The sequence below is a fragment of the Mauremys reevesii genome, linkage group 8, assembly GCF_016161935.1.
Source record: "Mauremys reevesii isolate NIE-2019 linkage group 8, ASM1616193v1, whole genome shotgun sequence".
Taxonomy (NCBI): Eukaryota; Metazoa; Chordata; order Testudines; family Geoemydidae; genus Mauremys; species Mauremys reevesii.
In genome coordinates, this window is record NC_052630.1 from 94,545,189 (window position 1) to 94,573,118 (window position 27,930).

At 42.9% G+C, this 27,930-nt stretch overlaps 1 long non-coding RNA gene across 4 annotated transcripts; it reads left to right on the forward strand.

The window, feature by feature from the left end:
• The first annotated feature begins 3,295 nt into the window (after nt 1-3,295).
• Nucleotides 3,296-26,226, forward strand: LOC120370559. 4 transcript variants are annotated; one of them, XR_005583799.1, is made up of 6 exons: nt 3,296-3,407; nt 4,653-4,762; nt 5,779-5,948; nt 7,061-7,195; nt 22,081-22,385; nt 26,174-26,226. It is a non-coding gene; the product is annotated as an uncharacterized LOC120370559 (long non-coding RNA). The 4 variants fall into 4 exon arrangements; XR_005583797.1 differs by lacking the exon at nt 26,174-26,226 and having other exon boundaries at nt 5,776-5,948; nt 22,081-22,532; XR_005583796.1 differs by lacking the exon at nt 26,174-26,226 and having other exon boundaries at nt 22,081-22,532.
• Nucleotides 26,227-27,930: the final 1,704 nt, after the last annotated feature.

The window sequence follows — 27,930 nt, forward strand, 5'->3', positions numbered from 1 at the left end:
CGGATTTGAAGACATGCAGCATGCCTTGTTTCCCACTGCCTATCACCTCTGAAAACAAGGCCACTTTTATTTAAGTTCATAATTATGGATTTAGATGCCTCATTTTAGGCACCCAAATTTGTGGGCTTCATTTTTTAAATAGCATTCAAGCTGGCTGTTAATTGGTGGGCACAATTAACTCTACCTGCAACTAACTGCAGGCTCAAATGCCAGGTCCTGTTTTAGACTGAGAGCTCTTCAGGGCAGGAGTGATGGCACATAGGAATCTAACCCCCAGATTTAGGTGCCTAAGACCCATTTTTAGGCACCACTGTGATCCACAAAACTCCAGCGTGGCTGCTGCTTCACCCTATAGGTGCCTAAACTCACTCAGTGCCTAAATTTTGCTGGACAAGTTCCCTGTGTACCTAAGTTTCTGCCTCTGGCTGTGTGTATTGCTGCCTCACTCTAGGCATCTGCACACCTATCTCCCATAGAATCATAGAATCTCAGGGTTGGAAGGGACCTCAGGAGGTCATCTAGTCCAACCCCCTGCTCAAAGCAGGACCAAACCCAACTAAATCATCCCAGCCAGGGCTTTGTCAAGCCTGACCTTAAAAACCTCTAAGGAAGGAGATTCCACCACCTCCCTAGGTAACCCATTCCAGTTCTTCACCACTCTACTAGTGAAAAAGTTTTTCCTAATGTCCAACCTAAACCTCCCCCTCTGCAACTTGAGACCATTACTCCTTGTTCTGTCATCTTCTACCACTGAGAACAGTCTAGATCCATCCTCTTTGGAACCCCCTTTCAGGTAGTTGAAAGCAGCTACCAAATCCCCCCTCATTCTTCTCTTCTGCAGGCTAAACAATCCCAGTTCCCTCAGCCTCTCCTCATAAGTCATGTGCTCCAGCCCCCTAATCATTTTTGTTGCCCTCTGCTGGACTCTCTCCAATTTCTCCACATCCTTCTTGTAGTGTGGGTCCCAAAACTGGACACAGTACTCCAAATGAGGCCTCACCAGTGCTGAATAGAGGGGAATGATCACATCCCTCGATCTGCTGGAAATGCCCCTACTTATACAACCCAAAATGCCATTAGCCTTCTTGGCAACAAGGGCACACTGTTGACTTATATTCAGCTTTTCGTCCACCGTAACCACTAGGTCCTTTTCTGCAGAACTGCTGCCCAGCCATTCGGTCCCTAGTCTGTAGCAGTGCATGGGATTCTTCCGTCCTAAGTGCAGGAGTCTGCACTTGTCCTTGTTGAACCTCATCAGATTTCTTTTGGCCCAATCCTCTAATTTGTCTAGGTCCCTCTGTATCCTATGCCTACCCTCCAGCGTATCAACCACTCCTCCCAGTTTAGTGTCATCTGCAAACTTGCTAAGGGTGCAGTCCACACCATCCTCCAGATCGTTAATGAAGATATTGAACAAAACCGGCCCCAGCACCGACCCTTGGGGCACTCCACTTGATACCGGCTGCCAACTAGACATGGAGCCGTTGATCACTACCCGTTGAGCCCGACCATCTAGCCAGTTTTCTATCCACCTTACCGTCCATTCATCCAGCCCATACTTCTTTAACTTGCTGGCAAGAATACTGTTGGAGACTGTATCAAAAGCTTTGCTAAAGTCCAGAAATAGCACATCCACTGCTTTCCCCTCATCCACAGAGCCGGTTATCTCATCATAGAAGGCAATTAGGTTAGTCAGGCATGATTTGCCCTTGGTGAATCCATGCTGACTGTTCCTGATCACTTTCCCCTTCTTTAAGTGGTTCAGAATTGATTCCTTGAGGACCTGTTCCATGATTTTTCCAGGGACTGAGGTGAGACTGACTGGCCTGTAGTTCCCTGGATCTTCTTTCTTCCCTTTTTTAAAGATGGGCACTATATTAGCTTTTTTCCAGTCATCGTGTATCTGTGCCCCAGCATGATGCACGAATTGGGGAAAATTAGGTGGATAAACACTTATCATGCATGCAGGGCCCGATCTGCTAGGTGTTCTTAGATGCTGCCTAGTTCTGCACAAAATGGTTGGAGAAGGCGGCAGCCCACCTCAGAACTTCTGGCCAACTGGTTAGGGCACTAACTGGGATGTTGGAGACCCCTGGTTCACATCCCCATCTACCTGATGAGGGGAAAGGATTTGAAGAGGGGTTCCCTGGATGATGAGATATTCTGATATGTATCAATCTCTCCTACTGAAGTTCTTCCACTTTAATTAAATATCACTAGGGCTAGAGAAAATGAGTCACTCTATAGCTCAGTTGTTAGAGCACTCCCCTGAGAGACAGGGGACTCCTGTCCAAATCCTTTCTCCTCCTCAGGCAGATGAGGGAATTGAACCAGCGGTCTCCCACATCCCACGTGAATACCCAGACTGTTGGGCTAAAAGTTACAAGGTGGGCCACTGCCTCAATGACTAAACACCATTATTTTGTGCTCCTAGAAACCGTCTTAAAATCAGACCCAGTTTTTAAGTGTACAGCTGTCCTGAGAAGATAACAAATCGAAACTCGGGTCACCAAGAGTGTACACTTGTCTATCATACAGTTAGATCAGACATTTAGCTAGTCTCCATATATATTTTAGGCATACAACAAGGTAAGAGCAAAGCAGAGGCGTCAGCTGTCTATAAGGCAGTCACCGTGTGGGGGAAAAAAGCAGATCATCACAGCAGGTAGGGAACATCCTGTTCCAGAGCTTGAAAGTGACTGGTGTGTAGCAGGCATGAAAAAGAAACCTAAGCCTTTCTCTTCTGAGGTAATAGCAGTGTGGGGATTATTGACAGGCCGCCTGTCACACTGCCTTGTTGGGTAGGGAGTGCAGGACTGTGAATAAACCAATATGAAAGTGGTCTTGTGTGTGTGTTTGTGAAGAAAACAGTTCTTGTGAGGTTTTATTGTACAATGTAGTTATAGCATGTGAGTGCGGAAACCTATATACACAGGCATATTTAGATAGCATTGTGCAAAGAAGAAACACATAGCGAATTAGCCAGCCATCTCCTCTTTCCCCCAAAGTAACTCAGAAAGAGTGCTAGCTTTTATCATTCCACCCCCGACTTTTCACAAAGCCACCTGTTGGAGAGTCTTATTCACTGAAATGACTGTCATCCATACTGGCTTCATTTCTCCATTCAAATACTGCTTCCAGTGCAGGGAACTGTCTGACTGGTTTGTTTAAAGCTAAAGAAAGATGAAGTAACAGGGGTTTTTTGGGGGCTGAGGGTGGGAGGGGGAATGGATGGCAAATGCTGAGTGTGGAGTTTCTGTCCTTTCTCAGGTTAAAAAAGGGACGTAGAGAAGATGGAAAAAGAAGAAAGGAATCCTTGAGCTTTGGAGCAGAGAACACTTCAGACCCTCTTTCATGCTGCCTCTGAATGCCCTTCCCTGCTGATGGACATCAGTGCTCTTTTCTGAGTATGTAGCAATGAGTTAACGCATTGAATGTTTTTGTAAGGTATTATACTCACACATGGTTTTGGAGTGGGGAGGTGCTGTTTGGTTTTCGTTAGGGAAGGAGTTTTGCCAAACGCATGTAGGCAGGTCCTCATCTGCTTTCAATTGCCAGAGCCCCATTGACTCCAAGGAAGTGCTGAGAAATGTTTCATCATTAGGCTATACATGGCAGATCAAGTGGAGTGTCCCAGTGGTGGCTAGGACAGACTCTTGGTTGAGGACTCCTATTGTATTTTATCTGTACAGTTAATACTTACCCTGTGTGATGGGGCAAGGCCAGATGGCTACGGTAAAGTAGTAAGGAACAGGTATGTTAGCCCCAGGCTAAACAAATCCCTGGTACCATGGTAACCAAATGGCAGTTGCTCCAGGTTAATCAAGACACCTGGGGCCAATTAAGATCTTTCTAGAAGGCAGTGGAGATAGCTACATTGATTGGGACACCTGAAGCCAATCAAGGGCTGGCTGGAACTAGTTAAAAGCCTCCCAGTTACGCAGTGAGGTGTGCATGTGAGGAGCTGGGAGCAAGAGGCACAAGGAGCTGAGAGGGTGTGCTGCTGGAGGATTGAGGAGTACAAGCATTATCAGACACCAGGAGGAAGGTCCTGTGATGAGGATAAAGAAGGTGTTTGGAGGAGGCCATGGGAGTTGTAGCTGTCATGCAGCTGTTACAGGAGGCACTCTAGACAACTGCGATCCACAGGGCCCTGGGCTGGAACCCAGAGTAGAGGGCGGGCCTGGGTTCCCCCCAAACCTCCCAACTCCTGATCAGACACAGGAGGAGTTGACCCAGACTGTGGGTTCCACCAGAGGGGAAGATCACTGAGGTGAGCAAATCCACCAATAAGCGCAGGACCCACCAAGGTAGAGGAGGAACTTTGTCACAACTGATATATGTTGCATAAGCCCTGACCGAACATTAACCATTCCAATTGCTAGCTTAACTTCCAGGACAAAGTAAACTTTAATACTCAAAATATTTCACAATTAGAGCAGCAGCTAATCTTTAAGGCCCTTTGTGCATTTGGGGTTTTTTTGTACAATAAGTTTTGCTCTTAAAGATGAACTGCAAATCAAAAAAGAAACTGTAACCCTTGTCACTCCCTTTCAATTTTATTGAGATATGATTTATAAAAAGTAATTCAATAGGTTGTTTTTTTTGTTTTTGTTTTGTTTAAAGCTTTCTTCTTGTTTTTTAAATATTAGAAATACAAGTCCTGACTTTTGTCTTTGCTGGATGACTGGAAAATTAGTGGGGATTGTGATATTACGGTTGGCTGAAACCTGAGCAATGGAGAGGTGAAGAGCATGTTCAGGTAGACTGTTCACAATGCTTTGCTTTTAGTGGATACCTGTTTGTTTATATCTGTATCACTATGGTGCTGGGGACCACAGTCTGAGTATCGCAAATACTAATAACCTTATCCTTGTAATATCCCTGTGAGGCAGTGAAGTATTATTATCCCCACTGAACTTTAGTCACAGAGATTAAAGGGCTTGTTTTCAGAATTGCTTGAGCATCCAGATCGGCAGTGGGAATGCTGGTTGCTTAACAAAAACAGGTCCTAAATTAATTGTCCAAGGTCACACAGGAAGGCTGTGGCTTAGTTGGAATGAATCCCCTTGCCCAGTGCCTCAATCACAAATCCATCCCTACTAACTACTTTTCCTGCCAAGTTCATGGGATTAAAAAGTTCCCTTTGTGAATAAATCAACATTCTTTTCACTAGAAGGGTGACAGGGCTTCCACTCCCCCTTTCTAGAGCAGGGGTTCTCAACCTTTTTCACTCAACATGCTGTAAAAACGCCACTGCCCACCTATGCCACAACTGTTTTTCTCCATATAAAAGCCAGGGCCAGCATTAAGGGGTAGGAAGCAGGGCGGTTGCCTGGGACACCACCTCATGGAGGGCACTGCAAAGCTAAGTTGCTCAGGCTTTGGCTTCACCCCCAGGTGTTGGGGATCAGGACCGGGGCTGCAGGCCTGTGCAGCAGCTCTTCAGCTTTCTGCCCTGGACTCTAGTGAGTGTAATGCTGGCCATGCTTGGCAGAAGCCCTGAAACCTGCTCGCTGCCCCCCAGGGGGCCCCAGACCCCTGGTTCAGAACCACTGCACTAGAGAATCCAGTAAAAACAGGGGAGCTGTGACTTGGCATTGCTGATATTTCTAAGGTACAAATCAAGAAGACTCAGTCTTCCCTCCCATCTTTGATTGGGGGCGGGGGGAAATGCTATGAGGCTGTCTCTCGGCAATGCCTTGCTCACACAGGATTGCAGGCAAAACCAGGGTTTGGTTTTTTTTTCTTCTTCTTTTTGTATTTCACCCTTAGCAGCTGCTCCGCCAGAAGATTCTATTGCTACTGTTATGAAATAGTGGAACACACTGATGTACGCAATTAGAAAAGACCACTTGGTTGAAATGGACCATAAGTACATTCTAGAGTTTGTGTGCAGGAAACAGGCTACAAGTACACACGATCTCCGCTGGGAGCCTTTGTCACAGGTACTGGTTTTATACATTGTTACCCAGCATGCTGTAGAATTTGAATTCTTCCGCTAACCCAGCAAGGGACAATCTCTTGCTCTCATTTTACTTCAGGCTCTTTTGCAAAAGCGGAATGGCACTGCTGGAGACTAATCAACATAATTTTTTACACTTCATCGAGGCCTATTAGTAATCATTGCTTCAATTTCTAACTCCAAATGGGGACACTATCGTTCTAAACTCAACTCTGCCTTGGTTCGTATCCATCAAGCCATAGAAAAACCAATTATCTCGGCCTGTCGATGCAATGCCCTTTTCTTTTCCTGGATGCTGCACCTGGCTGTTAGGTTTGAAAGTGCTGTGGAAGGTATTACAAGCCACAAGTGTTAGTTAATAGTAAAATAAAACGTGCACCATCTATTTTTAGGGACTTATATAGCCCCACTCCTGTAGCACTTCTCAATCCTTTGTCTCAGTCCTGTGAGGTAGGGAAGTACAAACATCTATAGCTGGGTGGTTTATTTATTTATTTGGGGGGGGGTTGTTTGCAAATAGTAAATTTGCCAAAAAATGCATTTTGGAGGCTCCGAAACTACTGGCAAATTTGACATAAATTTGGCAAATAGTTTCAGCCTGAATTCATTCATTCAGCCTGAGGTGCCATTTGTCAAATAGCTGAAGGAGAAGTGGGAGGTGGTGCCTGGCTGCATAGGATTTAGTCCAGTGGTTAAGGTACTCACTTGGGATGTGAGAAGTCTGGGTCCAAGTCCCCCTTCTGCCTGATGTGGAGAAAGGATTCAAACATGGATCTTCCTCATTTCATAACATTTTGTTTCTGGTTGTTTTTAGAAGGGTATCGGTAAAATGTTTTACCCAACCCCAAATTGAATCTTTGGATTCACCAAACTATTTTTTAGAATTTTCAAATGTGGGTTGAATCAAACAATTTTGTTTTCAATTTTTCAAACCTGCCAGCAAACGGAAAAATTATTCACCCAACTCTATGAAACACTTCTATTTTACAGATGAGAAACTGAGGCACCGAGGGACATAGTGTTTGTCTTCACCGCTAAAAAAGTTTGTTTTTTTACTGTGGGATAATTAACTCTCCAGTTGTAAATTCCTTGTAGAGATGATGCACTGCAGTCTCACCAGGAGGTAAACTACGCAAGGTCAACCCTCGGTGGTGGTGGAAGTCAAGTGTGGACCTCACCTAGCTACCTTATGATAAAAATTACAGGTCCCTGCCAGGATTTGGCAGCAAGGTAACTTCTCTGTTTATTGGAACTTCTCTGATCTGTTTGTGGTGGAACAGGGTATTGAATTTGGATCTTCAAAGACCTAGCTAGTACCCTAACCTCTAGAACCATCCTTCCTACCCCTGCTGCAGGGACCTATTCAGAGTAATTGATTGTTAATAAAAGCAGGATTGGTTTAAGCACATTTGGGACTCCCTGTGAAGCCATTTGATTTCCACCTCCTGCCCTGCTTGTCCTCAGTGTTGAGGCTTGTGTGTGTGACCTTGTGTGTCTAGCCCACGCTGTTGCACCACTCCACTTGGGGGAGACACTGCACTCTTGTTCTGGACACTTTCCACTGTATTGTCAACCAACCTCTCGCATTCAAAAATTATGAGGCAGGTGCCAGAAAATCAAAAGATTGATTTAAAAGTCAGTCTGCCTTCTGGTTCCTGAATCTAGAGGTTGCACTCAGGTCCTGCTTTCAGACTTTTCTCCACAATCATGTGAGCTGGAAACATAATTCTTCTTGTAAATGAAAGCTGAGATTCTCATGTAATCAGTAGATGCCAGGAACTGGTGCTTTAAGAAAAATGCCAAATGTCACAAGTGGGCAGTGGTGGGGGTGGATTAGGTAGGGATTGGAGGTTAATTTCCTGTTAATCAGGAGCTGGGGGAACATACAATGCATCCTGACCAGGTCATGATAAAAAATAGGCATTGATTTCCCCAGCAGGCTCACTGCAGAGCTTTCCTTGGCATGAAGTGGCTCATTCTGAGCGCCATGTGGTATGGGAGCCTAGGCAGGAAAAGTAGCACTAGCAATCATGATTAATCTATCCCCAATGGGGTGGGAGTCTCCTGTGCCTCTACGATTGGCAGCATTGTCTGAGCAGGCCCTGACTATATGTAAACTTCTAAATGTACAGCCCAGTGTTGGTCCTGACTCTGTTACAAATAGTCTCTTCATTTAATGACATGAAACAAGGAATATTTACTCCGTGTCCAAATTGGCAATGAACTTTCAGTTGAATATCAGTGGCAGGCAGCTGGACAATGTTAAGTGGCTTCCTCTCGCTGTTGTATAAAAATACAGAGATTTGATTCTGTTGCTAACTGTTTACACAACAGAAAATGGAAGCATTCAGAAGTTGGATTTTATTTTTATTGCTGCCCTGCAATAATGAGCAGAAAGCTGTAAGACGGTATGAGACCTAGGGATTTGGCTCATTGAGGCATTGAATGTGTCACTTTCTCTACCTGTCACTTAGCAAAAATACTAAGAAGCAGGGTCTTGCCCAATATGGATACAATTTAAAAAAAAATAGATATTTGCAAAGCGGCATATTTCTTCTTTAAATTAATGGGAGTTTAGAGAATTTAGATGTACAGCTTTGAAAAGCTCAGTGTCCGGTTTGGGTTTTTTTGGTGGGGGGAGGTTTGGAGACCAGTCACAGCTTGCAGTCTCTCCTTTGTATCCATCCGTGGCACATCAAAGGGCTGCCCCACTTCTAAAAAGAGCAGCAGTGGCTGCACAGGAGAGAGGGAGCAGAGGGGATTGCTTTAGCCAAAGCTCTCCTTCCTCCCCCAGCTGCATTGTCAGGGAGGAGTGTTTGAAGGAGAGGCTGCAGCTTCTGCTCAGCAGTCCCCTCTGGAAAGGCAGATGGCTGGCCAGTGGGAGCTTACTGCCTGCTTGTTTCCATAGCCTTGGGGATTTGTGCTCTTCTGTTGCTAAGTATCTCCAGAGAGCTGGGAGCACTGGGGACACCTCTGGGAGGGGCTGGTGCTTACTCCTGTCCTCTCTCTGTTCCCAGCCAGCTCCATGCTGTTGGCAGGAAGGAGCTCTAGGGGACTCCCACTTGGATGTCATTACAGGAGATGCTAAGTTTGCCCCCCAGATTTTCATTTTTTAAAAAAGACACATTTTGGACAATTATGGACCCTGACTCTGTTTTCTCAAAAGGAGAGATTGCGGGGAAAACCAAGGGTGACTGACCTTCAAAAATGCCTCAGAACTTAATTCTTCTGTTCAAGAAGTATTTTGTCTAAGGGACCCCTAAACAGAGTCCCACTGGGGTGCACTGAAGACTGAACCAGCTGGGCTCTCAGAGAAAGGCTTAGAGTCTTCTGTCTTTTTAAGTCTGTGTTTATCATCTAATGACTAAATGGCAAATGCGCTTGCGGAGGCTAAGGGACTAGAGCCACTGGGAATTACAATCCTGTCTCCTCAGTCCAGAGTCAGTACTCTGGCAATACAAGTTCTTTCATGCCCTGCGTCCCATGATTGACCTCTCCTCTGATTTGAGCAGAACCCCTTCTGTAGGCATTAAAGGCTCCTCAGTCTCCCTGCTAGCTCAGCAGTGGGCTGCTGCTGTTTCTCCTCCGCAGTGTGCACTAATGCAGACTACCATCCACCAGTAATTCAAAAGACCTAGCTAAATGTATTGCACTTATTCTGAGATCACAAGCTAAATGCAAACCAGGTTCTCCAGAGTTTAAAGGCTTTTTCTTTCTTCTCTAAAAGATTCAAGGGCCAAGCACACCATGTCAATTTGCTCTTCCCGTTTGCCAGCCTATAACTGGCACTGGATAAAAGCTGTTACACTTGTCTGAGGAGACTGGGGTCAGTTAATTATCTGCCAGACAAAAAACATACAGTGATTTCTATTATGTGTTGAGCCACAGCTGTGCTCTCACTGCAGTACAGAACACAAAGATGGGCACAAGTCCCTGCCCCCAGGAGCTGACTCTCCAAGGGCTAAATTCTGCTCTTGGGATGTAGACGTGCAGCTCCTGTTGACATTAGTTGGAGCTGCATGGGCAGAATTTGGCCCTAGGTGAGCCGGATAATATGGTTCAAAGAGTCATGACCCCCCTTTAATGGGTGGCTTACTAGGATATATCGACACTGTGATTACACACCCACTGCTGGCCCATGCCAGCTGACTCAGGCTCACAGGGCTCAGGCGCGGGGGCTGTTTAACTGTGCTGTAGACATTCGTGCTTGGCCTGGAGCCTGGGCTCCTTGAAAGGTGGGAAAGTCTCAGAGCTCAGGCTGTAACCCAAGCCTGACATGTACACCGCAATTAAACTGTCCCGTGCCCAAGACAGCTGTCCTGGGCCCACCACGGGTGTCTAATCACAGTGTAGACGTACCCTTAGAGGCTAACTCCCTAGTGCTGCTGCTAGTTAACAGTTGCTCCTTTATCTCAAGTGGTAGAGGTCTGTGCTGTGGTGGTTCAAACCCTACTGACAACCCATGCCAGGGACAGGTGATGGGGTCATTATCTATATTTATAGTACTATAAACACAAACAGTTCTATCAGGAGGTTTATTTCCCACTGGACAACCATTCTTACAAGTATATTGTCCGGTGGGAAATATTGGACCAAGACCAATGCTACTTCACCAGTAACTCTCTGGTAACTCTTTACACTCCCTAACAACTGTTGAAATACTACTGACTGATTCTACCAGCACATCTGGGGTTTTGGGGGTCTACAATGGTACTAGTGTGTTGGCTATCCATTTTTATTGTGTGATGAATGAAAAAAGCATAGGTGTTTCCTTTCTAATATTGACAAGAAGCTGGGAGAGGGTGTGAGATCATATTAGCATTAGAGACTGTACAGGGCAACAGTTATCCTACTGCACAGAGCCTGCTACAGGCTCAACACATATTTGCCATAAATAGTGCATAGGGATTTCTGTGGACCTGCTGCATGCAAGGGTGAAGAGGTTCTGTGCAGAGGGCTAGCACAGGCCTATACACCACTTAAGCCCCACTTCTGAGGGCTTGTGTTTCTTGATCTTATCCTGTGCAGAGGAATGAATTTCTCCTTGGGGTGAATATTGGCCTAAGTCACTTACAGTTAATCTCAGTTTATTAAACCAAAGTCCAGGGATAAAGTAATAATACAAAATTAAATAAATTGAGTGCTGGGGGGGGGGGAACAATTGAAAAAAGTTAAGTCTCCAGGCCCCAAAACATTCTAAAAATGGTCCAGAATTCCACAATACAAATGGCTAAGTGGCAGTTCTGAAGACGGAACTGTCACCCTTTTTAATAATGCCTCCCCTCTCTTCCTCTATCTTTTGTGGATCTTATTCAGATTAATTTATAACATTTAATAATTACATTATGCACAATATGCTGCATGTGAACTGAATGGCTCACCGAGCCAAACAATCCAGATGAGATTGGACCAAACAGATATATTGAAAAGACTGAACTATAATAAAATAAGTGTATCTCAGGTCAAGTGCTGCTTGAATGCTGACACTGCAGCAAATATATTGGTTAAGCTAGCCAGATACACTACACTTCTCTTCTTGGGCAGATATCAGAAAACATGTACTCAGTGAACCAGAAAACTGCAAAATTGTTTAATAAAATTAATCCTAAACTATGAATAGCAGAAATGCCAGCCTTATTTTGCATCTAGTTTTTCACACCAGTAAATATCAATTTATCATTAAATTCTGTTGCCATCATTTGAACACTTGCTGTGTTGGCCTGAATATAGTTTTATATCAGTATATGTTTTGTTAATAAATGCCAAATTAGCATAAAGGAATCAGAAAGCATATTTTCAAACCAGATTTCAAAACATGATGACATAAAAAAATAATTTAGAGGGGTATGTCTGTGGGGGTGTGTGGTGTATACATATTTTCCCAAGAGTTTCATTTAATTACAAATATAAAAATAGTGGGCCTGATCCTGAAAGCCCTTACTCATGCATACAGTCCCACATATTCCATTTTGGCTTGTTACATAATGAGGACTAGTTGTATTGATAAGGATTACTCAGAGTAAGGATTGTAACCCATTTGCCAGTGTATGTTGTGCTTAATCCACAGAGGATGTAAGTCTGTCACGAGTCTCATCCTGAGCTCAATTGCTAGAGACTCTTGCAGTCAGATCCAGAGATCCCTGGTCAATCCCGTTTGTTAATCTCAGAATAGTGGCTGCCACAAAGCATATGCTCATCTGGCATTTGCACTTCTGTGGGCTTTGCTGCTTGGGGTGAGCTGCCTTTTTTCCAGAGGATGTATATACCCCGTCAATCAGTGTGTGCTCCGTGTCCCCTCTGCCTGTGCCAGCTGACCCAGACTCAGGCTAAGGGGCTGTTTGAATGCGGTATAGACACACCTTGCAGGTTCCTAGAGTCTGGGCTGCAGCCCAAGCCCAAATATCTACACCTCAGTTAAACAACCTCTTAGCCCAAGCCCCAGGAGTCTGAGTCAGCTGGCACGGGCCAACCGCGGGTTTTTAATTGCAGAGTAGACATGCCCTCTGTGAGCAGTTCCCAGATAGTGTAAGTCTGTGACAGCTCCTAGCTATAGTGCCTGGAACTTTAGCTGACGCTGTGGAGACAGCTGCTTTCAGCAATGGAGGTCCTTTATTCAGTCCCAAAACAGTGGCTGACACACTTAACAGAGTAGCCTCTCTTCTCGTAGGAGAGGAGCCTACACATCCCAGAACGTTAACATTATAACTACATGATGCAGAAAATTAGGTATTGGTTCATACATGGCAACATAAATACATGGAGCAAAGTAGGAGCAGGGTCTGTCAATGGCCATTAGAATCTCAGGAAACTGATCATTTGGGATCTCACTCATGTGATCCTAACAGGTCAGTCCTGCTCATTGATCTGGAAGATGAACCACTATAGAGAGCCCCACCCAAGCCCCCTGCCCATTATGCAACAGAGGAAATTTCCTTCTTGATTTAAATCATATTCAAAGCTGGAATTTTTTTATTCAAATCAATGCTACCATTGTCCAGCTCTTCCCCTGATGTTGTCCCCCCCATTCTCCAATTCCTCTAAAGCCACCACATCTTGCACTGCTGCCACAGAACAGCAGGGTAAACCCACCTTCTGGTGGAGATGATGAGTAACCTGGCTGATCTGTATTTTTCTACTGCTTCTATACTGCACTGAAGTTGTTTCCTTATGCAGCCATCTGAATACCCCAACTATTCTCCTGTGCTATGGCCCACTAGTAGATCATACTCAGACATATTTATTTTTTGTTTAAGACCAGAAGGGACCATTCTGATAATCTAGTGTGACCACCTGAATAACCCAGGCCAAATAATTCCACCCAGCGATTCCCATATCAAGCCTAACCTCTGGCTGAGCTAAAGCCTCTTTTTTAGAAAGATCCTATCTTGCGGGAAAGGCTTCAAGTGATGAAGAATCCACCCACATCTCTAGGTAACCCATTCCAATGGTTAAGTACCCAGCATTTCAGAACTTGCCATAATGTGGGTGACTGTCCTCTGGCTCATCTAGGGCCAGTGATCACCATTTTGAAACCGGTAATGGATGGTCCCTGACATGGCGGTATTGCTGGGACACTGTGAGCTGCAATTGCTCCTTTATCTGGAGTACATTCCTTTTTTGCAATATTCCTCCTGTAGCTAGCTGGAGCAGCCATAATATGAGAGATTGCTCTTAGCCATCCCAGCAGTATTGGCATTACTGATTTTGTGTATGTTTCCTGGGTCTGAGTGGATTCAGGGTCATGGTGTGGAGCCTGCTCAGCTTCCTCCTCAGTGCCTGGAAGTGCAGAGAATAGGAGGGACATGTTTTTGCACTTGTTATTAGCTGGACACATGAGTTGCTAAGAACCATTAACTACTGTGACAATTGTCTTTTGAAAATCCTAGTGACGGAGCACTCATCTTGACTCAGGACACCTAGATCAGGCATGGAATTTTCAGAACTCCTGCCCTGCCCAACCACATCTTTGAAAATTCCCCTGAATTCTGGAGTATGCAGTGTTAGCGCTCACATTCCCTGGAGCAGGTACATTCTGTTAATGCCTCTCTGTCTTAATGTCCAAAACTCCCATTGACTAAGAAGGGCCAGGATTTCATCCCATATTTATAAAAGGGGAATAATTTTATTTCCATACTTCCTTACATGTAGTATGAGGCCAAATTCATTGCTATTTAAAGCAGTGCTTCTCAAAGTCGGGCCACCGCTTGTTCAGGGAAAGCCCCTGGTGGGCTGGGCCAGTTTGTTTACCTGCCACGTCAGCAGGTTCGTCCGATAGCGGCTCCCACTGGCCGCAGTTTGCTGCTCCAGGCCAATGGGGGCTGCGGGAAGCGGCGCGGGCTGAGGGATGTGCTGGTCGCCCTTCCCGCAGCTCCCATTGGCCTGGAGCGGTGAACCATGGCCAGTGGGAGCCGCAATTGGCCAAACCTGCGGATATGGCAGGTAAACAAACCGGCCCGGACCGCCAGGGGCTTTCCCTGAACAAGCAGCAGCCCGCCTTTGAGAAACACTGATTTAAAGCACTTTTAGATTCTTGAACAGTGTGTTCTAGAGAATTACAAAGTATTATTAGAATGCACACTTGTTTTGATTTCCACTTTTCAGTGACAGGAAAGGGCGGGAGGTTTGGAATTGGATCCCCTCATTTGTTTACCATGTGATGCAGCACAAAAAAAGTTGATTATTATGCTCTACTTTCATTTGGTAGGCATGGTTCCAAAGGGCTTTGTTTTGCTGGATGACATAGCAATTGAGTCTTCATGCTTAATTTATTTTGAGCAAGTTATGCCTCTTCATACGTGAACATAGTGAGCACCCTGTGTAGGCTACATGGTGTTATTTAAAACACAACTCTTTGAGCGTGTTTGAATGTGAAGTTCTCTCCTACATATCAGCTGTAAATCGTTATTCAACATTAAATCAAATCAATGTTAATTTAGGAACTAATTAGCATTTCAGGCTTTTTTTTTCCAGCAGTGTGGTGATTTTGTATCTAATGCTATGTGATTGTACAGAAGTACATAATTATGGAGCTGAATACATTGTCTCCTGCTGACATGTTGCAAAAGGAGAATCTTAGCAAAGGATGCTCACCATGTCTGAATTAAAATAAAAAATGCTTATTTGAATACCATGCCTCTGAGCCATATCTAAATTAGACACAGGCATTATTTCTGTTTGGGGGCTTGTTGAATGAATAGGTTGCATGTATGTTAGGTGAATTTACTGATTCCAGTTTTTGATTTATTTTAATGCTGAACACAGAGGATTTCATTTGATATGAGACAGGTATTTCTAAGTGGGAAAGATGCTACAAGGAAAAATAAGCATTTTGTAAGAGGTGGTTTTTAAGCTCTAAAGTACGAACTGTGAACCCAGGAATGCCAATACTGTATCAGACCAGAGCTCAATCTAGCCCAGAATCCTGTCTCTGACAGAAGCCAGCCCCAAGTTTTTCAGAGAAGGGTACACAAGTATGAAATAACTTGCCTATAGGGGAAGTTTCTTCTGGATTCTTTCAATTATGGATGGCTTATGTTCTAGTGCATTGGGATTAATATCCTGTACGTATTAACCCAGCAACTGTGCATGTCTTCATTAGCCATATACATGTCTGAATCTATTTTGAAATCCCACTAAGCTCTTGGCTTCAATTATATATTGTGGTAATGAGTTCCACAACCTAATTGTACATTCAATTTTACAGTGTTTTATGTTCTTCTATTTTCTGTGTGAATCTTAGGTGAACGGAGTCTGTTTCACTTGATAGGTAACTTGGTTAGATTAAAGATCTTTCTTTTTTAATACCTTAGTGGGTTGGATAGCCACCCATTTCCACCACTCATGCACAAGTCGTAATCTACCTTCATATAGTGCCTGTCATTCAGAAGGGTGCCAAAGCACTTAACATATTGGTCAAAATCCTACAAAATTAGATTTAGCCACATAATTATGTGGGATCAATTCAACCAGGGGTCAAATAAGGGGAAAGGGAGATAAGTTTCCAAGCCTTGGGCCACAAAATAGGCTCTTCCCATGTGAGCCACCAAAATGAGAATCTGCTCAGTGTAGCTGTGACGATGTGGTTCTGGCAGGACCCAACTGAGAGTGCCAATTCAGGACCGATTGCTTAAACAGGAAAGTTACAGCCCAAGGCTGGGGTTTTTTCACCTCTAAGGCAAACCAAACCAGCCAGACAAAGAGGACTTTGGTTTCACCCCACTGGCTAACCACAAGTCACACAAGCAATTTCCTTAGACACTCCAGTCTCCCAGTATCACCACCAGTCCCACTCGTCCTGGGGATGAATGTTTATGAAAACCAACACCCCAATAAAAGACACAGGTTCTCTCGATCCCAAAGAATCAAGCCCCAGACCCAGGTCAATATACAAATCAGATCTTACCCACAAATCATGCTGTTGCCAATCCTTTAGAATCTAAAATCTAAAGGTTTATTCATAAAAGGAAAAAGATAGAGATGAGAGCTAGAATTGGTTAAATGGAATCAATTACATACAGTAATGGCAAAGTTCTTAGTTCAGGCTTGTAGCAGTGATGGAGTAAACTACAGGTTCAAATCAAGTCTGTGGAGTACATCCACAGCTGGGATGGGTCCTCAGTCCTTTGTCCAGAGCTTCAGTTTGTAGCAAAGTCTCTCCAGAGGTAAGAAGCAGGATTGAAGACAAGATGGAGATGAGACATCAGCCTTTTATAGTCCCTTTTCCAGGTGTAAGAACCTCTTTGTCCTTACTGTGGAAAATTACAGCAAAATGGAGTCTGGAGTCACATGGGCAAGTCCCTGCATACTTTGCTGAGTTACAAGGCGCATCTGCCTTCTCTCCATGGGTCAATTGTGTAGCTGATGGTCCTTAATGAGCCATCAAGCAGGCTAGTCAGAACTAACACCAACTTGTCTGGGATGTTTCTCAGAAGCATAGCATAAGTTAAAAATACAGACAGTATAGAGCCAATACTTATAACTTCAATTACAAAGTGATACATACATATAGACACCATAATTTTAACCAGCAACCCATAACCTGGTCTTAGACACCTTATATGACCCCCTTTACACAAGATTTGGTGCCACTATGTTCTATATGGTCCCAGATTATATCAATAACATCACAGTAGCTTATGCACATTTGAGATCTACTGGACTCCTTGAGTTTGGTGGCTTGACTGTGCCCATAGGTTCTGCTAGGCTTTTGAGGCCTGGCTCCGTCTTGACTGAAGATTTAAAAAAGGGATGGTATCTTCCAAACGTGTTTGACACCAAAATTAGACATCGGTCACAGTAAATTGTCAGATGTGTGAACTCTCTTCCTCTTTTTACATGAAGAATGAAATAATTAACAATGGTGACATTTAAATCAGTCAGTGAGCATCTGGGTTAGCATCTGACTGAGATGAATTGGGGATTTACACTTCTCAGAGCTGTTCCAGGCTCTCTGCAGGTGCATGTAGACACGTCTACATTGGTTACACTTGGCGGCCTTTTTTGAGGTTGTCTTTGTTAAAGATAAAAAGCTGGAATTCTAGACAATAAGATAGCAGCTTGAGAGAGAGGGGCTGGTACACTGTACTACCATGGCCTGGGTGTTCTGTCCCAGGCTTGACTTCGTCCACCACTGGAATTCAGTCACCTATGGAATAACAGGGCAGCCATTCTGTGCCAGGAATTGTTTTCTTCTTGCACTCCCTGCAGCAAGGTATGTAAGTTCATTTTAATAAAGTTTTGCTGGTGAAATATAGTAGCATTGATTCAAGATCTTTTGTTTGTATAGCCTATAGGAATAGGAATTCTAAAACATATTGCTGTATGAACACCCCCCCCCCCCCCGCAAATCTAGTCACAAAACCACTCCATTTAAATATTTTAACATATAAGAGCAAGGACATCTAGTCAAGGTTAAAAATATTGTCTGAGAGCCTGTCTGTACCTCCCTCATGTAGCACAGCGCACATACACTATGTAGCTTGACTGCTATTCATGATGATAATGCCTATTTCTTGTATGGTGCTTTTGGTGAGTAAATCTCGGAGTGCTTCAGTCTTTCTTAATGTAGTTATCCTCACAACACTCCGTGTGGGGTAGAGAAACATTACTATCTCCATTTTACAGAGGGTGAACTTAAGCACAGAGGGGCTAAGGCCCAGAGTTTCAACTGTATTGCAGGATTGTGATGCGCAGCGTTGCACTGCCTATTTGATTGGGAGTCTTAATCTCATTTCAAAAGGGATTTAGGCACTTCGGAGCCAAAATCTCATGAACGGTCAATGGGATTTTAATCAGTCATGCATTGCAACACTGAGTACCAGGCAGCTTTAAAAATCTGGGCCCAGGTGACTCACCCAATATCACAGAGTAAGTCCATGGCAGAGCAAGGAATTGGACATGGGATACCTGGGTCCTAAACCAGCACCCAAACCACTGGGTCATCCTTCCCCTCATACTGGTTGTGGACATTTGCATTGTTTGATACAAAATAGGATGAGTTAATTGGCACAAATTTTCAGCTTTTACCATGACTAGCTTACATTTGTAGGTTTAAGGCTGGAATTTAACATTTCTTCCAGTTACATTTTATGGACGATTGTACCCTGTGCTACTTTTGTACAAACCCCATCATGCACCAATATTTTCAATGGGAACAGCTGAAAGTGGGACTATTTAGAAAAGTATAATCCATCTCAGGAAGCAGGCTAATTATAGCCTTGGTTATTTTCACACAGAGAAATATTTCAATCTACGCTCTGTGTTTATATGCTAAGGATGTTCTCTTGTCTGAGCTAGCAAATGTACCTCAGGGAGCTTTATTTTTGGTTACTCATTTAATGCAGAATGTTATTTGTAGCATAGGATGAACACATCTTTCCTTTCCTGGTTCAGCTTTCTCCCACTAAACTTTAGCAAAAACCTGAATTTTCATAAAATTGCCTTTCCTTCGAGGCCAGAAATGGACAGATTGAAGAATATTATTAATAGCTCTGGGAGAATTATGCTCCAAGAATGGAATGTGGGGCATTAAAGCATGGGGGAGGGGAAGGAGAAACACAAGACAAAGACAATGATTTTATATTGTAATGTGCTACCCTAAAACCACTATTAACTTGAGAAAGTGCAGTATACAGGGACAGAGAGAGAGAGTTAAGAACAGGAAGAGAGAATTGTATGCTTAAATGGTATAGATAGGGATTTCTTACTTTTCATCTTAAATTTTCAGATAGGTAAGTGATCTGGCCTCTTTTGGAAGAAAAGCCGACACTGGTTCATTAATCAATTAGAAACCCTCAGGAGTTACTTCAAAATGAAAGGTGCACAGTAAATGTTCAATTTTAGACCTTTTCAGAGAAACTGAAACTGTATGTTCCGGTTTTCCAAGGCCAACAATGATCTGCTTAACTATTTCACAGCTGGTTCTCTGTTTGCAGTGAATGTACTCTGGTTGAATTCTAGTGGTTTTGCCAACCTTCTTCTGAAATTCCAGAAGAATATGGAAACCCAACCTGACTGGCAGTGCTCGGAGCCTGTTCTGCTCTTCTTTTTAAGCAGCAGCTGTAGCATCAGAGGAGTTAAGTTAGATGATTAAGGTTTCACCTCCTAACCTTCTAAGAACAGTTTTATAAAGCTGAACAAATGAACAGAAAACTATAGATGGAAATCAGAGAGAAAAAGATTAAGATATTCTCAGTTTACATGTGTGCTTGATGTACAGATTATGTATTAATTATATTGATTCCTTAAGAATACCCAGTTATCATTTCAAGGGTTAACAAAAGAAGGTTGAGGGGGGATATGATTGCTCTTTATAAATATATCAGAGGGATTAATATTAGGGAGGGAGAGGAATTATTTAAGCTTAGTACCAATGTGGACACAAGAACAAATGGATATAAACTGGACACTAAGAAGTTTAGACTTGAAATTAGAAGGTTTCTAACCATTAGAGGAGTGAAGTTCTGGAACAGCCTTCCAAGGGGACTAGTGGGGGCAAAAGACATATCTGGCTTTAAGACTAAGCTTGATAAGTTTATGGAGGGGATGGTATGATGGGATAGCCTAATTTTGGCAATTGATCTTTGATTATCAGCAGGTAAGTATGCCCAATGGCTTGTGATGGGATGTTAGATGGGATGGGATGGGATCTGAGTTACTACAGAGAATTCTTTCCTGGGTGCTGGCTGGTGAGTCTTGCCCACATGCTCAGGGTTTAACTGATCGCCATATTTGGGATCAGGAAGGAATTTTCCTCCAGGGCAGATTGGCAGAGGCCCTGGAGGTTTTTTGCCTTCCTCTGCAGCATGGGGCATGGGTCACTTGCTGGAGGATTCAGACATAGGTTAGAGGTTTGTTATAGAAGTGGATGGGTGAGATTGTGTGGCCTGCATTGTGCAGGAGGTCAGACTAGATGATCATAATGGTCCCTTCTGACCTTAAAGTCTATGAGGTTCTTGTCCCAAGATCAGACCCAGTATTATTCAAATTATTATATAGTAGGGAACCCTGATGCGTGGAACTAGAGGAACTTTTCTATATCTACAAATAGTTTATTAGTACATTTAGCACAGTCACAAACACTCCAGCTCAGTAAGGTAGAGAGAGAGAACACAGAAAGTACATCCATACTCACAGCATCCCATCGGCAACTGCCAGTAGCAAAAAAAACCCCAACTTCTGGAGACAGGGCACTAGATGGGAAGGCTCTGAGTTACTACAGAGAATTCTTTCCCAGGTATCTGCCTGGTGGGTCTTACCCACATGCTCAGGGTCTTACTGATCTCCATATTTGGGGTCATGAAGGAATTTTCCCCTGGGTCAGATTGGTTGAGACCCTGGTATTTTTTGCCTTCCTCTGCAGCAAAGGGCACGGGTCACTTGCAGGTTTAAACTAGTGTAAATTGTGAATTCTCTGTGCCTTTAAGTCTTTAAACCATGATTTGAGGACTTCAGTAACTCAGCCAATGGTTGGCGTCTATTTCAAGAGTGGGTGAGGTTCTGTGGCCTGCAGTGTTCAGGGGGTCAGACTAGATGATCACGATGGTCCCTTCTGACCTTAAAGTCTATGAGAACAATGTGAAATGTTAGCCATTATCTTCCTCATCACCACTAGTGGCCATCATTCTGGCACCTCCCATGGGCTACATCTCTCACTGTCCACATGCTGAGATGTAGCTTTTATAATATGTTACGCTGATGCCACTATGTCTAATGTATATTCCGTAGGGCTTTCTCCCCTCTTCCTTATTTGTATTTACTCATCCTACTAATGTTAGTGTCCTCCTTCTATAGGTTAATATATTAATGATTTCAACTTATCATCATATATGCCAATTTGTTGCTGTGGCAGTCTTATGGTTGGATGTTCTTTCCAAAAGCTAGTGTTAGCTCATGTTTCTGTGGTTGGCTGATGTCATTATGGACAAAATTCTGCCTTGCACTCTATTTCCAGTTCCCCAAAACTTTGGGGTTACTGTTGCGGCTGTTTATCTGTGCCAGAGTTCAGAAGCCTCCAGGCTTATGTTAACCGCTGAAGTCAATGTCTTACAGGATACAGGCCTATAGGTTCCTTGTATTACTGCTGAAGTATTGTCACTGGTCAATACTAAATGCCTATGAAGAAGGCAGAAAACCATGCTGATGCATCTAACTGCAATGCTTAGAACCAAGGTGGGTAGGAAATTTCTTCCTGCCCCCAGCTGGTGCTCAGCTTGTGCCCTAAAGCATGCGGATGGACAGTATGTTGCAATGTCCTTCCAGCTAGTGTATCTGCAGGTGCTATTCTTAAACATAGAAGCACTATGTGATTCCCTCAGGGTAATAATATAATAATATATACCAATCTCTAGACCTAGGGCTAGACTTGAAAAGTCAGTCAGTCAGTCCCCCTGCCTTCACTAGCAGGACCAATTTTTGCCCCAGATCCCTAAGTGGCCCCTTCAAGGATTGAACTCACAACCCTGGGTTTAGCAGGCCAATGCTCAAACCACTGAGCTATCCCTCCCGCACAGACTATTCTGTGGTAGCAAGTTCCACAGGTTACTTAAACACTGTTTAAACTGTATTAAGTTTTCCCTTTACCCATTTCAAAGTTGGGTTTGTTTTAATACCTACAGTACTTCCTGTGGGCACATGCTGAAAGAACAGGCCTGGTTCCAAAGCATCCTAACCATAAAGAGAACGAAGGTGATGGACAAGACATGCTTTGTTCTTCTTCCGAACTAAAAGGGAACAGATGAAAGTTGTCATTATCTCTGCTGGCTCCATCGCATCAAGAAATACTCGAGTCACTCTCACTTAAGTTTGCTTATTCAAATTCTAACCAGAACTATTCAATTTCGCTTTCCTGACCGCACTGCAGAGAGCCCGAGGTGGCTGAGATAATCTTGAGAGCTTGAAAAACCTCCAGCTACAGCCTGAGGTGAGGCAGATGTGCTTTGCTCCTTATACCTCATTCCTATGTGTCTGTGCATTTTTCCAGTTTTTGGGCCAATACACCCAGGTCTTTCTGCTCCTATGTTGCTTGCAACTGATAAATCCCCAGTTTATAGCAAAAAATTTTGTTGGTAGTGCCTAAATGTATGACTTTGCACTATTAAATTTCATTCCCATTTCTATTAGTCCAATTTTCAAGTTTGTCCAGATCGTCTTTTATGATATCCTGGTCCTCTGTATTGGCAATACCTCCCAACTTTGTGTCATCTGCAAATTTTATTAGCACACACCCAGTTTTTGTGCAAAAGTCATTAATAAAAATGTCGGATAAAACTGAAAGGAAGCAGAGGAACCACAATGGAAAGTTGCAAGATAAATATTGCTGCTCACCAGAAAGTCAGACAGTACTTATATGTTAGAAATGTGGGAAAAGCTTTCCTTGGGAAGTATATTTCAAAACATCAGAGAATCTACACAGTGGTCCATTTACATGCAGTGAATATGGGGGAAAAACTTTTATCTAAAGAGATACTTCAAAGTACATTAGAGAATATACACAGGAGAGACAAAAGGGGAGAGTGACACAAAGTCTATTTACATGTACTGAATCTTGGAAAAGTCTCCTTCAGAATGGAAATCTTAAAATGCCCCAAAGAATCCATACAGGTGCAAGACCATCTTCTTTACATGACACTCAGAAACTGGCTGACATTGAAGGCCAAAGTGATGCTGGTAGGTTGGATGTGGGAGGATTGGATTTCAGAAATGGAGACATTTCATAAATTCTAAGTCTGGAAAGAATCACTGTGATAATCTAGACTACCCTTGTATATGACACAGGCCATGGAACTTCCCCAAAATAATTCCTAGAGCAGATCTTTTTGAAAAAACTTCCTCTCTTGATTTGAAAATTCAGTGACTGAGAATCCACCGTAACCCTTTGTAAATTGTTCCAATGGTTAATTACTCTCACCATTAAAAATGTATGCTTTATTAGATTGCACATTCTAAAGTTTGCAGCTGGGTGTTCTCAACTGAATGCCTTGACAGATGAAGTGTTCCCACCGGTTGTCCATTAGCAACCAAGTTCAATTATGGTAGTTTTTGGATCACTGCCCAAAGAAGTTTTGTCCATTAAAGTTTATGGTTGAACATTGATTTTATTCTTTTTTGTTTTGTTTTTGTTCTGGTTATCTGGAGATCTTCAGGTAACTTTTTTTTATGAAGGGCAGGACTGTTAGCATTAATGTGGATTGCTGTAGTTTTAATAGTTAGTGTATAGAGCCTAGATAGGCACTCTTGAGGCAATGTGGATTACATAGACTCGTAGGACTGGAATGGATCTCAAGAGGTATTCTAATCCAGTCCCCTGCACTTGTGGCAGCACTAAGTATTTTCTAGACCACCTCGATACGTGTTTGTCTAGCCTGCTTTTAAAAATGTCCAGTGATGGAGATTCCACAACCTCCCTAAGCAATTTATTCCAGTGCTTAACCACCCTGATGGTTAGGAAGTTTTTCCAATGTCCAACCTAAACCTCCCTTGCTGCAATTTAAGCTCATTGCTTCTTGTCCTATCCTCAGAGATTAAGAACAATTTTTCTCCCTCCATGTCTCCCCGCAGTCTTCTCTTCTCAACACTAAACAACCCAATTTTTTTCAGTTTTCCCTCATAGGTCATATTTTCTAGACCTTTAATCTAGACTTGATCCTGCTCGAGTGAAGCTAATGGCAAAACTCACTGATTTCACTGTAAAAGTCCAATCCAACAAGCATTCATGCATGTGATTAATGACACACACAAAAATTTGTGAGAAGGCCTAAAGTCATTAAATACAATTATATCTCAAAAATACCAAAAATGGAACAATGTCCCAGAAAACATTTGTGAGCTTCAAAGACCTGTCATGTTTGCTAGAAGCTCACTCTTGGGTGGTATAGTCTTACAAAAGATCAGTTTTTCATATAACTTTAAGATGAGTGCAGGAGTCGGCAAACTTTCAGAAGTGGTGTGCCTACTAATAGCATGTATAAGCTTCTACGATGTTTGGAAAATTCTAAACTAGAGATGGAAAAACAGATGAACAACCTATATTACTGAATTCTGGGACTAACAACTCATTAGGTGAGTGCCTCATGGGGAGCAGCAAATGATTAGATCCCTGGTTTAATTAACCCCTTCTTTTACTGATTTAGTTTTCTGGTCTGGAATGTAGAACTGCTTAAAGTTTCTCTGCGAAAGGAAAAAGTGCTGGTGTCCTTTCTGATGTGCAAAGAAACTCTGTCTTTCCCTGTTTAGTGTTTACATTAGAAATTCAGGTAGCGTCTACTCTTTTCTCTTAAAAAAATTATTAGCACAAGAACAACGAGAAAACTGAGCCATTGTGAGGGGAAGCACTTGTTAGTCAGACAGCTTTAAAACTTTTGTTTTTGTTAACTATTACATAACTCAGAAGTCCAAAAACAATAAAGAGAAAAGATTTTTTTGATAGATTCAGTATCACTGCCCCTTCAGTTCAGGACAGAGAAACCTCCCACTCCGGGCTTCAAAGGAGTCAACCAGCAAAAAAAGCTAAGGCAAAACTGGATATTTCTAAGAAAAAAATAATTGGATCGTCTTTGTGATGCATAAAGAAACAAAAAAGGGGCACAAACTCACTCCTTTTTTTCCCTTCTGTGGGTCATCTTTAAGACATTGATACATAACTTTTCCAGCACATTGGCTTCTTTTGCTTTTCATGCAAGTATAAAGGCAAGTGGCAGACTATTCATATCTTACCAACTTCCTTAATCAAATGTCCTGGAAAAATCAATTAGAAACTAGGTGTTGGAAATGCTTATACAAAATATGAAGATAACTAGGAAAATTCAAACCTAGACTCTTTATCTTAGAATTGACTATGTAATTATTTCATTGGATTCTATTCAAGCCTCCCCACCCACTCCCACTGATCTGCCAACTTTGGATGGACATTTGCTTCTTGGGGAAAGGTCTGGGTCTTATCTTGTACATTTGCATTGAGATGTATTAAGCCTTTTAGACCATTTCTTGAAGCAGTCACTGATGCCCTGTGGACCAATAAAAGGTGCTTCATTATCTGAAAGGAAGCAGATTACTGGTGAATTGTCAGCTTGCTCGACTTGTCACACTGAGCTACATAATTCCTGTGGGACAGCACCTGCACCTGCTTCAAAGTGTTTTGTGAACTCTTGTTGTTTAATAAGATCTTTTACATTAAAATGTCCACAGATAGCATTGGCAGTCAAATGAAAATCACTGTATCACCTTCTTTCTGCAAATTAATACATGTGGTAACTCGAACACACAGAGTAGATCTGGCAGATTCTTTATGTGGGGAGCAGAGATTAATGACAGGGAGTGGTAAACTGTGGCAATGTCAGAGGACCCATCTTCATTTCAGTTCTAACGGTGCCAGTGCACAGTTTTCTTACATCGTTAGGAATGTCTGTTCTAACTTGGTATTTTGTTTATACCATTTGTATTAGCATAGCAGCTCGGAGTCCCACGCATAGACCAGGAACCCATTGTGCTAGGAGCTCTAAAAACACAGCCTCTACCCCAAACAGCTTACAGTCCAAGTACAACACTGACACTTTCATAGGACATCCAGAACTGTGTCACCTTGTCACCTTCTGCCTTAGCAAAAGAGGAATTTGTTGGGGCTACACTGTGTGACAGCTCCCTGCCACCCCAGTCTGTTAGCCAGCCAAACAAACCCCTTAACATGCTGCCCGTTCTAACTTTGCCTTGCAGGTTAACGCTTGGCGTATTTCAGTTCCCGAACTTTCCAGAAGCGTCTCCTCGCCCCTGCCACTGGCTGACCACAGAAATGCCAAGTCAGCAGTCTTCAAAGAGACAGGATACACACCAACCTAAGGACGCACATCTCATGTTAATGTAGCAGCATGGAGATGGATTTATAATAAAACAAGAATAATTTTATTAATTTTGATTAACAAAGAGCAGAGCTTTAAGTGATACTAAGGAGAGAGATAATAGAAACAGAAAATGTTTACATATAAAACAAATATAATTACGCTTTCTGGTGGCTAACACGTCACAGGTTACAATCCTTAACTAAGGCAGTTTTCTCACTGCACCTGCCACTTAGCATCAACAGCCCCACACGGCTGGGTCCTCCACCATTCGTGGGATGTAAAGAACCCCGACCTTTGTTCCTTCAGTAATGGATTTTAACAAGATGCCCTTTTGCTTTTATTTATGTTCCCCAAAGTTCATTGTCTTCATCTCCAGAGTTAAGATGATCCTCTGAGGTTCAGACTGCGGGGTGTCCTCTGGTGTGTTGACACCATGCAGTTTCCTCAGCCTCCTGATAACTGGTGTTTACCTCAGATGCAAACGAACTGCCCACTGTCTCTGGCATCACCACGCTCAATTTACATTAGAGACGCATGCAAATCAACATTCCTTTGTCTAGGACAAACGACTTTATCAACTCTGCCCTGAAAACGTATTTTAGGGCCATATTTCCAGGACACATATGTTACTTTTTGCATGATATATGTACAGATGGTGTGTAATTATATTAATGACTGGTGTGTCATCAACTTTCCTCTGATACTTCACATGGTGCCCTTTACAGTTAATGACAGCAATGTGTTTGTAGTGTGTATGTCAGGCCTGACAGGAGTGAGAGAACAGTGAGCCCTCCGCCAGCAGTCACTGAGAGGCTCTGAATTTTGCAAAGCCAAAGATGGATCCAGACAGATTGACCAGGTTAGTACAAGGAAGCAATTTGGTCAACATGATAGGCAGCAGTCTCTGCATTATAGCAGCCTAACTGTTGTCAAGTTTTAATGGCTATAGAATAGTGTTAAGTTACAGCCTAGGCATGATGATCTACAATAGCAGTGTCCTGTCCACTCAGCAAACAAAGTTTTAGAACATAGATGCTCTTAATTAACATTTATTTAGCACAGTTATCTAGTGTTGTAGTGCTAATGAGGTCTACTCTAAGTAATCTCTGTGGTGCCATACCTTTTCCTGGGTCCAGATGCAGGTGCATCCACAATTACTTAGAGCTTGCAGGTTATTTGCGGAGGACTATGCATCTCTGAAGGTGAGATTAGTTCTGATAGAGCCTCGCCCATTATTTTCCCTTCCTGTACTTGCTTTAGTGTGTGTGTGGATGTGTTTGCCTAAATTCCCTCTTCCTGCTGCATATCTCTTGGTCTATTTTTATAAATGCAAATATTGTTGAATTGATCTAATCAAATTTAGCTTGTAACCATGAGAAATTCACAGAACACCTGCATAGCTTCTTTACTGAACAGCACCTTATGGTTTTCATAATGATATTGCCTATGTTTGCTTCCAAGCTTTCTGAAACCATCCTTGCAGACAGTACAGTGCACCAAGCAGTTACATTTTGAATTGACAAGTTAATGCATAGCTTCTTGCTGTAACTGCAGGCCAGCAGCGAATGTTGTGCACTAGACAGCTAGTTTTAATTGAGGCTAAACATTCAGATATATTTTCCAGTGGGAGTC